The 14,112-nt window shown below is 42.9% G+C and overlaps 3 pseudogenes; 2 read left to right on the top strand and 1 right to left on the bottom strand.

Annotated features, from left to right (window-relative positions):
• Nucleotides 1-14,112, top strand: part of LOC116467938 (glyceraldehyde-3-phosphate dehydrogenase-like) — a 51,112-nt pseudogene that overhangs the window by 11,345 nt on the left and 25,655 nt on the right.
• On the bottom strand, nt 580-7,180 carry LOC116469528 (3 beta-hydroxysteroid dehydrogenase/Delta 5-->4-isomerase type 1-like; annotated as a pseudogene).
• LOC116469529 (glyceraldehyde-3-phosphate dehydrogenase-like) lies at nt 10,369-11,370 on the top strand (annotated as a pseudogene).

The following is a 14,112-nucleotide window of genomic DNA, read 5'->3' on the forward strand; positions in this document are numbered from 1 at the left end:
GAAACATAGTAGAGCTTATTCATTCAGTCTTCATCCGCCCTCCCTGACCCTCCCACTGCTCTGCCCACCCCCTAACCCCTGTTGCATCCTATTCTTCTAAATGAGAGATGGTGATACCTGGAACTGTAAGAGAAAGGAGAAAAGTGTATATTAACAGTAACCACACTTTTCTCCACTTTAAGCATTGAATCATTTATTACTCTTTTAATTGAACTCTGTGAAGAAATAGGAGATTTAAAAGAAAAGAAATCCCTTCTCACTTAAGAGGGGAAGTGGAGCTATAGTAGTTGAAAGAGATCCTCAAGTTAAAAGAGATCCCAAATTGTTCAGAATCAGCCCATGAGATTTGGTAACAGCAAATCACATTGTGTGTCCTCTGGTATATGATTAGGACAGAAAGCTTTTGGTTGGGCCAGTGACTACACAGGTTTTGATGACACAGGAAGACAATAAGTTGGCTATTGTGTGAAAGAGAGGCAACAGGACCTGGGCTTGTGCCCTTGTCACCTTCTGTATGAATCCAGGAGCTTGATGACATCGCCTAACAATACCCACATGCACATCTCTGTCATCCTTAAATCACTGAGTCTTGGACTTCAGGGTCTCCTTGTGCCAGTCCACAAGGGAACCAACCCACTCCATGGTTTTCTGCTTGGCTTCCTCCCCGCTGTAAATTGGCTTATATGTCAGATCTTGCTGAGCCTTCTTGTAAGAGAAGGTGACCATCTGTTTGACAATGTCACTATGTGGCAGTTGAAGGGCGGTCAATAGGTGTAAATTGGCCTCAGCAGGAAGCTCACTATTTCCAACAGGAAGCCAATTCAGTACCTCAGGGCTAAAGGAAGCCTCCATTTGGAATCAAGGCAGAGGCCGAACTCTTTGCTCAGGGCGTAATTAGGGTTATCATAGCTTTGGTGAGGTGTGTCATCTGAGATGTAATAGAACTGTCCTCAGACACTTAGGACCTTCTTGGGGCCCCACAGGGCCTCAAGGCCAGAATGTGGGCCCATCCCACATAGACTGGGTTGGTTGTGGAGAACTTTCCAACAGTTGACAGGATCACCTTGTTTTTCAAGGCCTTATTTATATTGGCAGTAAGAAATGGGCTTCCTTCCCCATAGATATGCATTGACCTTAAGGCACAAGTGTACAACATGCCAGCATTTTTCAGAGTCCACACATTAGCCACCAGCACAGCCTTCTCAGCAAGCTTTTTACTGTGTGGATATGGAGCCGACCATGTGTTTTCCAGAGGCTCTTGTTCGTGTCGATTCTGGAAAATCTCTTTGTAGGAGTTGGGCCAGGCTACCTGTATGCTGCTGGCATGGATGAAGACTAGCACACTAGTTTGGACACAGGCCTCCAACAGCTGTTGGGTATCTGCCCATGAAGAGCATGCTGTCAATGTCAGGAACTATCCCTAAGGGGGGCCGACCATGTGAACAGATCCATGTGTCTCACTCCCCACTTCCAAGTTCAGTGGTTGTAATAGACTCGAGCTACATTCTTCAGTGGATCTGACTGAGATTGGGTCATGCTACAGCCATAGGAAAAACACAAAAATGAAAATCCCACTGAAAGGCTAAGCGAGGTCTTAGTAAAGCACACCCCTCTCTCTCCTGCTTCAGTTGAGAGACATCTAAATGATAAATTTATTACTCAGGCAGCTCCTATCATCAGGAGGAAGTTGCAGAAACAGGCTCTGGGACCAGATAGTACATTAGAGGAGCTCCTGAATGTGGCCATCTCAGTCTTTCATAATAGAGACAGAAAGGCCCAGGAAAGAGAGAGGAGATACAGAAAAAAACCAAAAGCTTTAATGGCCTTGGTGCAAGCCCACAAACCCCAGAATTCCTGGGGTGCATCTGTTAACTGCTAAAGATGTGCCAAGAACAGTTATGTCTCTTCTAAAATTTAACCAGTCCAGAGTGAAACAGCTCAGGGTACAATGTTGTTAGTATATTTTACTTCTTGTCTCTGTAATCTTTGGCACTAAATTCTTTCCTCGTATAATACACATGTTTAACTCTGTGGCTGTTAAAAAGCCCCAAGATTCTAGCAGACACACACAAGCTGCTGGATGTCAAGAGGAGCAGATCAGGGGAAGAAGAGAGAAGCAGCCAGATGTTGAGGGAAGCACATCAGTGAAGGAACACAGAGCAGCTGGATGTCGAGAGGGATGCACTGACCAGCAGAAGGATGCAGGGTTTGGCCAAGCAGTTAGGGAAGAGTCAGGCCACTGAGCAGCAGACTCCAGGGGAAAACCATTCTTTTCTGGCTTCCTCCATCTCACTGAGAGTGACCTCCACTCAATAAAAGCTTGCACTCATTCTCCAAGCTCAGGTGTGATTCAATTTTTCTGGTACACTATGAGAAGAACCCAGGATATAGAAAGCCCTCTGTCCTTGTGACAAGCTGGATGGTCTAAGATCTAATTGAGCTGGTTAACACAAGCTGCCTACAGACGGCAAAACTAAAAGACCAAAACTAAAGGAGCACCATGTAACACATGTCCACTGGGGCTTCAGGAGCTGGGAACATTCACCCCTAGATGCTGCTTTGGAGTTGGAGCCCCCCAGCCTGCTCGTCTGTATGCTCCCTTAGTGGTCTGAGCAGGGGCACTGAAGGAGGGAGCCACACCCCCATCACATGCACTGTGAGGGGGACAAGGGATTTTTCCCATTTCATTCTCATCAGTGTACACACGAGACTCAAAATGATGACTATAGTGGCACCTGGAAGGTTTCATTCGGGCCCACAGATGCAAGGGGTGGCTGGATATCAAGAGTCTGAAGTCGGAGTTTAGTTGACTTTTGATTGGAGCCACAGTAGAAAGAGCATCCACAGCCTTTGGAGTCACACAGAGGTGCATTTAAAGTCTCATTCTCCTACTTACTTACTTATCTGGGGGGCCTTGGACAAGTTACTTGCCATCTCTCAGCCCTAGTCTTCTTATGTAAAAAACTGAAGGTAGCAGCTTTGAACTCCCCCAGTTGGTAGTGATCAGCAAAGACACTTGGCCCAGAGCATAGCAGGTGCTCAGTGGAGGGACTTCTCTTCCTTCATTGTTTATCCTTCTGATCCTTGTTTGCCCCACCTTGCTCCATCTCCTCCTCAGGCTACTGTACCTTTCGTGTTGAAGTTCACGATAGACTCTCTGTGAGTGACACCGAAGATGTCAATGATAGAGGCGGTGTGGATGACTACTGAGATGTCCTGGCAGGCTCTCTTCAGGCATGACTGATCCAGAATGTCTCCTTCTAGCACTGTCAGCTTGGTCTTGTTCTGGAGCTCTGCAAGAACACAGGTCAGGTCATTGGAAGGGTTTCTGAATCTGGCTTGGAGGTTTCCTGATAAAGATGATGTTACGTAGGTGTTTGAGGGTGGTTAGAGTCGGGTTGTTAGAGTGGAGGGTGTATATTCCATGGAAGGAACAAGTAAACAAAGGCACAGAGGTCAGCATGTTTAGCAATTTTTTGGGAAAGAGCAAACATCTGTTTCTACCCCATCTCATTTCAGAAAAGTAATCTGAGCAATGAGCTGTCAGGTGTGCCTGGAATATAAGCACTGCTAGGGTCACGGGAGACTCACCAAAATTTTTAAGGAGAGTAGGGTGATTGTGGAGAGTTGGGTATAAGACGGAAAAGTTTGAATTTAATTCTGTAGGTAATGCAGAATCGTGATTTTGGGTCTCCAGCACCATGTCACAGAAAACCCCTTATTTATATTTGGAATAAGTAGAGAAACAGGCCAGGGGTGGTGGCTCACACCTGTGATTCTAGCAATTTGGGAGACTGAGGCAGGTGGATCGCTTGCATCCAGGAAGTCGAGACCAGCCTGGACAACCTGGTGAAACCCCGTCTCTACTAAAAATACAAAAATTAGCCAGACATAGTGGTGAATGCTTATATTCTCAGCTAATAAGAAGCCTGAGGTAGGAGGATGGATGGAGCCCAGGAGGTGAAGGTGGCAGTGAGCAGAGATCATGCCTCTGGACACCAGCCTGGGTGGCACAGCAAAATCCTGTTTCAAAAAGAAAAAGAATAATGAAGCAGAATTGTAGTGTAGGAAGTTAACCTTGCCTCAAGGATATAAAATGGACTAGTATAGGGGATATGAGAAAGCCAGGGGATCAAGAGATTAATCAGAATGTCTGTGCCAAAGTTTAGATGAGGACTGGAAGCAGGGTCCAGCAGTGGAAGCAGGGTCCAGCAGTGGAAGCAGAGAAGGAGAGAGATACACCAGGCTGGAATTTGAGACCTCACTTTGAAGGTCCTGGTACCTGTTGGATCTTGGCTGAGAGGAAAAGGAGAAGATAAAATCACCCCTATGGTTTCCTGCTTGAGAGGAAAGGGAGGAGAGTGGAGCCATTACTAGGGAATTGCAGAAGAGTTTAAATAATGAATTTTTTTGAAAATTCTTATTGGATATTATCAAAAGCAGGTACCAACGCTGAAAATGAGTTAGTCACCAATGAACTAACATCCAGCTGTGTAGCCCAGGGCAGCGGTTACAACATCAATATCTTCAGGCTCCTCTGAAATCCAGAGGTAGTGATGCTGCCAGTAAAGTTGTCACCTGGAATTAGCCCACAAAATGAACACCATGCTACATGGAGCTCAGGTAAATACACTCATTTTTGCTTTATAATCTGCATATGGCTCACAGCTTGCTTATTTCCTTTTACAGCTGTCTCATGAGGTAGGTATTCTGAATCCCATTTTATTGGTGAAGAAACTGAGGCTCAGAGAGGTTAAAGGGCAGATTAAAGGTCATGTTTCTAGTGAAGGCTCAAAGTTGCCCACCCCGCCTCTAAGTCTTGTACCCTGTGCACCAGGTGCAGGAATAGCTGTTTGGAATCAACTTTTCTGAGAAAGAGTAAGAATAAGTCAGTTTAACTGAAATTGGCAACAAAGGCCAAAGAACAGTGAGAGTAAAATTCAGAGTGAAAAATTCAAGGCTGGAGAAATTCCTTCCTGGGATACAGGTGGGACCATTTGCTCTCTTGATGCCTCTGCCTTGTTTTGTCTACTCCCAGCCCCTTCCCACTGTCAGGCAACTCCAAGGAGGCCCTGCAATGGGGGAGGCAGGGAAGAGGCTGCTGGGGAAGAGGTGGGTGACAGCCTGAGAGTCGAATTTTCTCTGATTGCATTTCCACCTCTGTACTTCCTGCTCCCTTCGTCTGCTTCCCATTTGCTGCCAACTTCAGACTGGCTCAAAGGAATTACCATTTCAAAGCTGAAGAAGTCTAAAGCCAAGAGAAAGTGACTCTTCCCCTATGAGTTCACAGGGAACTAGAGAGACCAGGAAAGGGGACTTTGTGGATGGAGCCATAGCTCCCTCCTTCCTCAAGCTGCTAGACGAACTACTGCTTAAGAGCACGGATGCTGCACTAGACTACATACATGGGTTCAAATCCAGCTTTGCCATATTCTAACTGTGGAACATTGGACAAGTTCATTAACCTCTCTCTGTTTCCTCAACGCAAGAAAGGAGGCTAATAACATTAATAACCTCATAGGGCTGTTATGAGCAGCGAATGAGTGGGCACATGCAAACCATGTAGCACAGTGCCTGGCACAGAAAAAACACTGAAAGGATTCTCTGTTTTTATCTTCATACAGGCCCTGCCCATCCATTATACCCCCTGCATTTTCACTGCAGGGGAATTGTTCCTCTAGGCTGAGCATTGCTTTTTCTTTGTATTACGTGTTAGAGTACAAATATTGGTGAGACATAATGATTACAATCATTTAAAATTCATCAAGTGTTAATATTTGTTTATCAAAGACACCATTAGAACAGAGGGTGGAGGAAATCAGAAGAGGTCAGAGAAGAGCGAAAGAAGAGTAGAGTGCTGGGTGTGGTCCCTGAGTGCTGTCAAGTGGGGACTTTTCTGTGGGCAGCGCATGACCCTCTGCAGAGTCAGAGCCCACATGTAGACACACAGTCCTCCCAATCCCATGGGATGGGGAGGAGGACAGGGAATTGGACACACAGGGAGGCAAAAGGAGAGACTGAAGACCCATCTTGCCAAGCATCAGCCCCAGGGCCAAGTGAAGCCCCTGGATGAAGCTTTGGTCTGAGCTCTGCTACACATTAATCAGATGGCCTTGGCAAGTCGCTTTGTTTCTGGACCTCGATGCATTCATTGTCCACTTGGATGTCACCCCTTTTCTACCTTCCTCATTGTGTTATTTGCACAAGAGTTGCTACAACAAATTCTGCAATTGCGGGGTGGGGGTGGGGGGTGGGTATTGAGCAACAGAGACAAATGGTTTTAAAAAAAGCCATATATGAGAAATGAAAATGAGGCATGCCTGGCCTTATACTGCCTCTTACTCTGTCTCTGCTCTGTGCTATGCACTTGTGCGTGCTCTCTCCCTCTCACTGATGCTATCTCTCTCACTCTTTCTCATTCATTCTCCATCTTTCTCATTTTCTCTCTCTGATTTTTCTCTCCCCTTCATTTTCTCTCTTTCTCACTCTCTGACACGCACACGCAGGCACACATGCACACATGCACACCTGCACACACACACACTTAAACACTCATCTTTGCCTTCGCTTCCTTTTATTTTACCTCCACTAAAGATGCTGAGGATGCTATGAAACAAAACAAAGCTTGGGACAGTCTAGAGAGGCAGGGACCCACTGGTGAGGTCTCCAGGTAAATGCTGTCCTTTGTGAATGTTGTAAAGCAATTGCCAAGACAAAAAGCTTCAGAGCATAAAAGAGTTGTAGACAAGAACGAGAACTGATGTGGGATTTTCTAGATGAAAGGGGCCTGGAGGCTGAGGTGGCTGCCTCTCAAGTTCTCAGTCAGGGCCAGAATCCAGTCTCTGGACAGCCTTCCCAGTATCTTTCACACTATGCCATTTTATGCTATTTAGTTTTCTGTTTTTGGTGACTTTGGATGTGGGATTGGCTTAGATTTGGCTACAACTTTCCATAACTTGCCAGAAAATCTCCACCTTCCCACACCCATGCAGGGTTTAAAATGTAGCCACACACCCATGACTCAAGTTTACTTACTAGAAAATTTCTCCCTCAATCCTGATCTGAAGGCCTTGTCCAAGGCCCTGATCTCCTTTAGCTCCTTCTCCTTCACCAAGAGGTGGACGATCCTCTGACCCAGAAACCCTCCTGCTCCTGTCACAAGGCAGCTCCAGCCCATCATGGCCAATCCAAGATTGCAGGAAACACTTGCCAGGAAATAGAAGATCCTGGGGAGTAGATCTTATTCTAGGGTGACCATGGAGAGGACTAAAAACAGAGGTAAAATGGTTATAGACTTGCACAGATGTCTTATTTTCCTCCACCCCATTGTTCGCAAAAATTCCATGTCCCCACCGCTGCCAAGAGTAGCTGAAAGAAAATGAAAAAGCTCTAACCATTAATTAAATGGTTAAAAGGCTGGACAGAAGAGTCGAGGTGCTGGTCACTTCATCCTCTAAGGCAGCCCTGGAGCTTTATGCTCTGTGGCTCCTGGCTTGCCCCTTATCACTCTGAATCATGCCACATACTCATTGCTCCCACCTCCTCCAGCATCCCTTTTCTCAGAAGAATAGTGACCTTTAGGTTACATCTCTGATTCTTCCCAGGAACAGGAAGAGAAATCCAATCCTAAGGCCACTCTTCGAAAAAGAGTAAGTGGTAAAGTGTGTGGTAAAGAGTCTGTGGAAAAGAGTGTGGTAAAGAGTCTTAGGTTTAGCCTTAACAGGAAGCTGGTCAGTTCATACCAGCTGTCTGGGATCTGCAATCTGTGAAGTTAAACTAGACTGGGAGAAATCTTCAAGTGCAATGTGAACTTTGTGCAGTAAATATGTTTGGAGGGAAATCCACATTAGCCCTTTATTGCATTTTTCCCCTGAAGAGCTCTGGGTTACTAGATGAAGAACATCATTGAAGGAAAGGTATCTATTGATACCTGCTTAATAATATGGCCCATACCACAAGAGTGGAGATTGTAGTTGTTTGCCCCAATGACTCTTGTCATAGATGTTTGAACTTATCCCATATTTTTGGCTGCAAAACCATTTTCAGCAAATTCTCCTGAACTGAACATGCTGTGAGTGCTTCTGAAGCCTATGCATTAGAACTGCCCATAAGCTCCTGAGACACTTTCTTTACTTAAAAAAATGTAATTTATATTCATTAAACTGCCCAGATCTCAAGTGTTCAGTTCAGCGAAACTTGACAGTTATGTATGCCCATGTAAGTAGCATCCAAAAAAACAGAGACCATTTTCTTCTTGAAAAGAAGTTCTTAGTTAATTCTTTGCACTGTACCCAACCTACTTGGTAGGCAACTACATTCTGATTTTTATTCTCGTAGAATTCTTATTTTATTCCCATATTTTCCTATTTCTTGTAAGATTTCTGTGGTTCTGGATATATACTTAAATATGAAATCATTTTGAAATGAAGTTTTGTTCATGGAGTACAGAAAAATTGACCATTGATTGCCTCTATTGTTTGCTTATTTTTTATTTCATGATTTCTTTATTATTGGCTTACATTTATTAATTTTGGGTTTATTTTACTCTTATTTTTCAGTATTCTTATGATGAAAACATAGATAATTGACTTTACTCCTTTGTTCATTTCCACTATAGGCATTTAAAGTTGTAAATTTCTCTCTAAGCACTATGTCAGTTGTATCCAACATTTTGATGCATTGGGTTATCATCACTCAGTTCCTGATGTTTTAAATTTGTTCTTGTGAGTTCATCTATGACCAAAGTGTAATTCAGAGTATGTTGCTTTTTTTCTAAGATTGGGGGCTTTCTCTTGCAATCTCTGAGTGGAAGCAATAAATATAAGCCCTAAGGAAACTGAGAAATTAAACAAAGGGCAAGACAGATGGGGCCCACACTACTAAACTTGTTTGTTTTTAAACAGCTTTACTGAGGTATAATTGACATATCATAACATTCACCTTTTTTAAGTGTACAGTTCAATTACTTTTAGTAAAATTTTAGACATGTGTGACCATTACCACGATCCTGTTTTGCAACATTTCTATCATTCCTAAAAAATCCCTCATGCTTATCAGTTGCCACCTTTTATTCCCACTCCCCAACTCAAGGCAACTCTTAATTGACTTTCTGACTCTACAGATTTGCCTTTTCTGGGAACCATATAAATAGAATCATGCAATATGTAGTCTTTTGTATCTGTCTTCTTTCACCTAACTTAATATACTTTTGTGTTTTATCTATGTTGTAGCACATATCAATGTTTCATTCCTTTTAGGTGTCAAATCCTATTAAATTGTATTGATAGTTCCATTTGTTCACTCACCTGTTGATAGATATTTGATGTGTTTCTACTTTATGGACTGTTATGGATAAAGCTGCTATGAATATTCACATTCATGTGTTGTGTGGACATAGGTTTTTATTTCTTTTGGGTAAACAGCTAGAAGTGAAAGTGCTAGGTCATATGGTAAATGTATCTTTAAAATTTTTAAGAAACTGCCAAACTGGTTTTCAACATGGCTGCATGTCCCATCAACAGTGCATGAGTAGTTTGATTTTTCCACATCATTGTTTTTTCACTTCCTCCAGTTGCTTCTGTCCTTCTTTTTTATTATAGCATTCTAGTGAGTAAGAAGTGGTGTCTCACTGTAGTTTCAATTTGCATTTCCCTGCTCACTAATGATGCTATCTTTTCATGTACTTTATTGGCCATTCCTACACCTTTTTGGTGAAATGGCTATTTAAATATTTTGCCCATTTATAAAATTAGGTTATTTATCTTTCTGTTGTTCAGTTGTAAGTGTATTTTATATCCTGGATATAAGTCCTTTATCAAACATATAATTTGATTTTTTTTCTCAGTCTGTGGGTCATCTTTTCGTTTTCTTATTGTTGTCTTTAAGTGCAAACATTTTTAGTTTTGATCATGTTTCATTTTTCAACTCTTTTTTTAACCAGGAAAAGTTGAGTTTTTGTCTAATTCAAGATCATGAATACGCTAACCCATGTTTTCTTCTAAGAGATGTATAATTTAGCCTTTAAATTTAAGCCTATAATTTATTATAAGGGAATTTTTGCCTATGTCTGTGTTAATGGCCTGGATTCATACGGCCAATTGATTTTGACAATAGGAAATCCAATGGGGAAAAGCATAGTCTTTTAACCAAGTGATAATGAGACTACTGAATTGTCCACATGCTCAGTGAATGTCAGCCTGCTATATCAAGTGATGCTCATCTGAGTCACCACCTATTGGCATCTGAGCATGTGAAGAATTTCTCAGTATGATAATTATGGGTTAAATAATATGCTTTAGCTTTCTGCTTCTCCCATTTGACAGACAATGTCATCATCTCGTGCAGAGCCAGCCACATTCTTGAGGCACCATGGTGAAAATGAAGGCCTAAGTCAATAGATTTGGCTTTATTGGGTGCTGGGTCACCAGGGCTACTTATAACTCTGATAAAGTGAATATTATTACCATCAATCACCCTTTCATAGAGCTCAGCTACATGGTCTACAAGTTCCAGTATGAGTCCACCTGTGACAAATTCCATGTCACCATCAAGGCTGACAACAAGAAGTTGTCATCAATGGAAATCCCACCACCATCGTCCAAAAGCTAGATCCCACCAAAATCAAATAGGGTGATCTGGAACTGAGTACATCATAGAGTCCACCGGTGTCTTCACTACCATGGAAAAGGCTGGAGATCACTTGCAGGGTTGAGCTAAAAGGGTCATCATCTCTGCCCCCTCTGCTGATACCCCCATGTTTATAATGGGTGTGAACCATGAGAAGTATGAAAACAGCCTCAAGAACATCAGCAATGCCTCCTGTACAACCAGCCGTATAGCACCTCTAGCCAAGATGATTCATGACAACTTTGGAATAGTGGAATGACTCATGACCACAGTCAGTGCTATCACTGCTACCCAGAAGACTGAGAATGCCCCTTCATGAAACTGTGGCATCATGGCTGCAGAGCTCTCCAGAATATCATCCTTGCATCTACTGGTACTGTCAAGGCTGTGGGCAATGAGATCCATGGGCTGAACGGGAAGCTCACTGGCACGGCCTTCCATGTACCCACCACCAATATGTTGGTCATGGACCTAACATGCCATCTGGAAAAACCTGACAAATATAACATCAAGAAGGTGGTGAAGCAGGCATCAGAGGGTCCCCTCAAGGGCATCCTGTGCTACAATGAGCACTAGGTTGTCTACTTCAGCTTAACCATTGACACCCACTCTTCCACCTTTGATCCTGGGACTGGCATTGCCCTCAGTGACCACTTTCTCAAGCTCATTTTCTGGTATGACAATGAATTTGGTTATAGCAACAGAGTGGTGAACCTCATGGCCCACACGGCCTCCAAGGAGTAAGACCTCTGGACCATCAGCCCCAGTAAGAGCATGAAAGGAAAAGAGAGGCCCTCAGGTGCTGGGGAGTCTCTGTCACACTCAGTCCCCCAGCACATTGAGAATCTCCCCTCCTCACAGTTTCCATGCAGAACCCCTAAAGAGGGAGGGGCCTAGGGAACCCCACCTTGTCCTGTACCATCAATAAAGTCCCCTGTCTGTGCTAGGCCAAAAAAAAAATGCTATATTAGGAAAACTCACAAAGATTACTGATCAGAAAAAGAATAGACAGCATGATTTATCTATCCTCTTTTTTATGCTCATGCATAAATTGTCAAGAAATGATGGGCTCACAACAGCAGCCTGCATTCCAATGTAGGAACACTAGTCTCCCTTATTATAATTTTTTTTTGTCATGTAAGCAGAAGGACACAGCTTTAACAATGGAAGAATACACAGGCAGTTTGCGTGAAACAGTCTGGATTTAGGTGCCAACTGTTCACGAGATTGCGAAACTCAACTGCCCAGCACCTAGAGTCCTTGGGCCTCATGCAAAGAGTTTTCCTTTTCTTAGGGGATAAAGCCAACCATTGTACAGGGAGCTATAGTAGGCACAGCCCCTCATGTTGGGAAAAGGAAATCCCTCTTCTAGGCCAGCTTATTAAATTCCTCGGTTACTTTAGGATAATTACACCCCTTGTGCTATAGTCCTAGAGAGGTCAATTTGGACATGAGTAGTGTAGAATAATTTTTAAAGGCACAGGACTAGATGAAATAAACTAAGGTAAGAATATTCATGGATAAAAGGGAAAGTTCCTGGACTGAATCCTGGAACAGATATATCAATATTTAGAAGTTGAACAGAGAAGGAGGGACCAGCTAAATGTACTGAGTAGGAGTTGGTAGCAGGCAAGAGGAAAATTAGGAGATGGACTTGTAAAAGTCAAGCAAAGAAAGTATTTCAAGAAGAGTGTGGACCACTATGTTGGATGCTGCTGATGCATCAAATGCAATAGGAAAATAATTGATTATTGATTTTGACAACATCATAAGTAATTTGGTAAGAGAAATTTCCAGGAACTGTTGGGTTGAAAGTTCAATTGGAAAGTCCAACACACAATTCATCTGTGTGTTGAGGAATAGAAGAAAAATGTGAAGACAGTGACTTAATAAACTCCTGTTCAAGAAGATCTCAGTAAAAAGGTGTTACAGCCAGTGGAGTCAAGAGTTTGTTTTTGTTGTGTTGTCTTAAAATTGGACTGCTGCCTTTATGAATCCTCAGCACCTTGTACAGAGCAAATGTTCAAACATTTTTGAGTGACTCAATAAAGGATCTGTGTCTCATATACCTTTTTAATCACTATAAGAATTTGCACAACATCTGACACGTAATAGAAACTCAATAAATGTTTACTGAATAAATGAAAGGAAGGATGAGTGAACAATCAAGGACTCTAGAATGTCTTAGTGCTTTTGAAACTTAGTGCTTATGAACTAATACATAAAAAGAAATAGAAGAGAACAGTGACCACAAAAATGAAAAAAAGTAGAAAGTTTTCCATACTAATGTGAGGCTGGGACCAATCAACAGGCCAAAGCTGTTTGCCAAGGAGAAGCAATTTTCCTCCCATCTAAAACATGGATATGAGTAGGGTCCCAGGTATTTGAAGAGTACTTGAAGAGCCAGTTTTCAGAAGTAGGGAAAAATGAGTCATCCCCTCCACCATACAGGACAGCTGGGGGCAGAGCTTTTGGTTTATATGAGCTCAACTTGGCTGTCTTTCCCAGCAAGGCCTTTGGAGTGAGGAAGGAGAAGTCTTTAACAAAATCTCTTTTCCATCTCCTACTTAATTCTCTGTTTTTCGGTTATTTTGGGAAGGTCACATAGCTGCCATTCAACCAGGTGCTCCAGAGGCTGACAATGATGGTATGGTAGCCAGCCTCTAAGGTGACTCCAATGGTTTCTACTTCTTCATATTCATTCCCTTGTGTGTGGGCTGAACCTAGTAACTTGCTTTTAATCAATGTGACAAGACAAAAATGATGGGATGTTACTTCCATGATTAGGTTAGAAAAGATCCTTACTTCCATCTTGATTTTACACGTCCTCTTTCTTATTGGGCTGGATGAAGCAAGCTGCCATGCTGGAGAGGACAATATAGCAATGAACTGAGGGCAGCCAACAGTCAAAGGGGAACTGAGGCTCTCGGTCCAATAAGCTTCGAGGAAGTGAATCTTCCAACAATTATGTAAGTGAGCTTGAAAGTAGTTATTTTCCCAGTTGAGTCTTCTGATGAAATTGGAACTTTGTGCCAATCCCAGAGCTCTTGGAACTCCAATATTTAAGAAAAAAAAAAAAAATGCCAGGTGCAGTGGCTCACACCCGTAATTCCAGCACTTTGGGATGCCATGGAGGGTGGATCACCTGAGGTCAGGAGTGTGAGACCAGCATGGCCAACATGGTGAAACCCCATCTCTACTAAAAATACAAAAAAATTAGCTGGGCGTGGTGGCACGTGCCTGTAATCCCAGCTTAATGGGAGACTGAGACAGGAGAATTGCTAGAACCCAGGAGGTGGAAGTTGCGGTGAGCCGAAGGTTGTGGTGAGCCGAGATCGTGCCACTGCACTCCAGCCTAGGTGACAGAGGGAAACTCCATCTCAAAAAAAGAAAAAAGAAAGAAAAAAGAAAAAAAGGTAGACTGTCATACTTTCAACAAGCTACCTTCTTTCCGTGGGGACTTCTCTTGCATTATAAAGAACATTG

The sequence above is a fragment of the Hylobates moloch genome, unplaced genomic scaffold (genome assembly GCF_009828535.3).
Source record: "Hylobates moloch isolate HMO894 unplaced genomic scaffold, HMol_V3 SCAFFOLD_5, whole genome shotgun sequence".
Lineage (NCBI taxonomy): Eukaryota > Metazoa > Chordata > Mammalia > Primates > Hylobatidae > Hylobates > Hylobates moloch.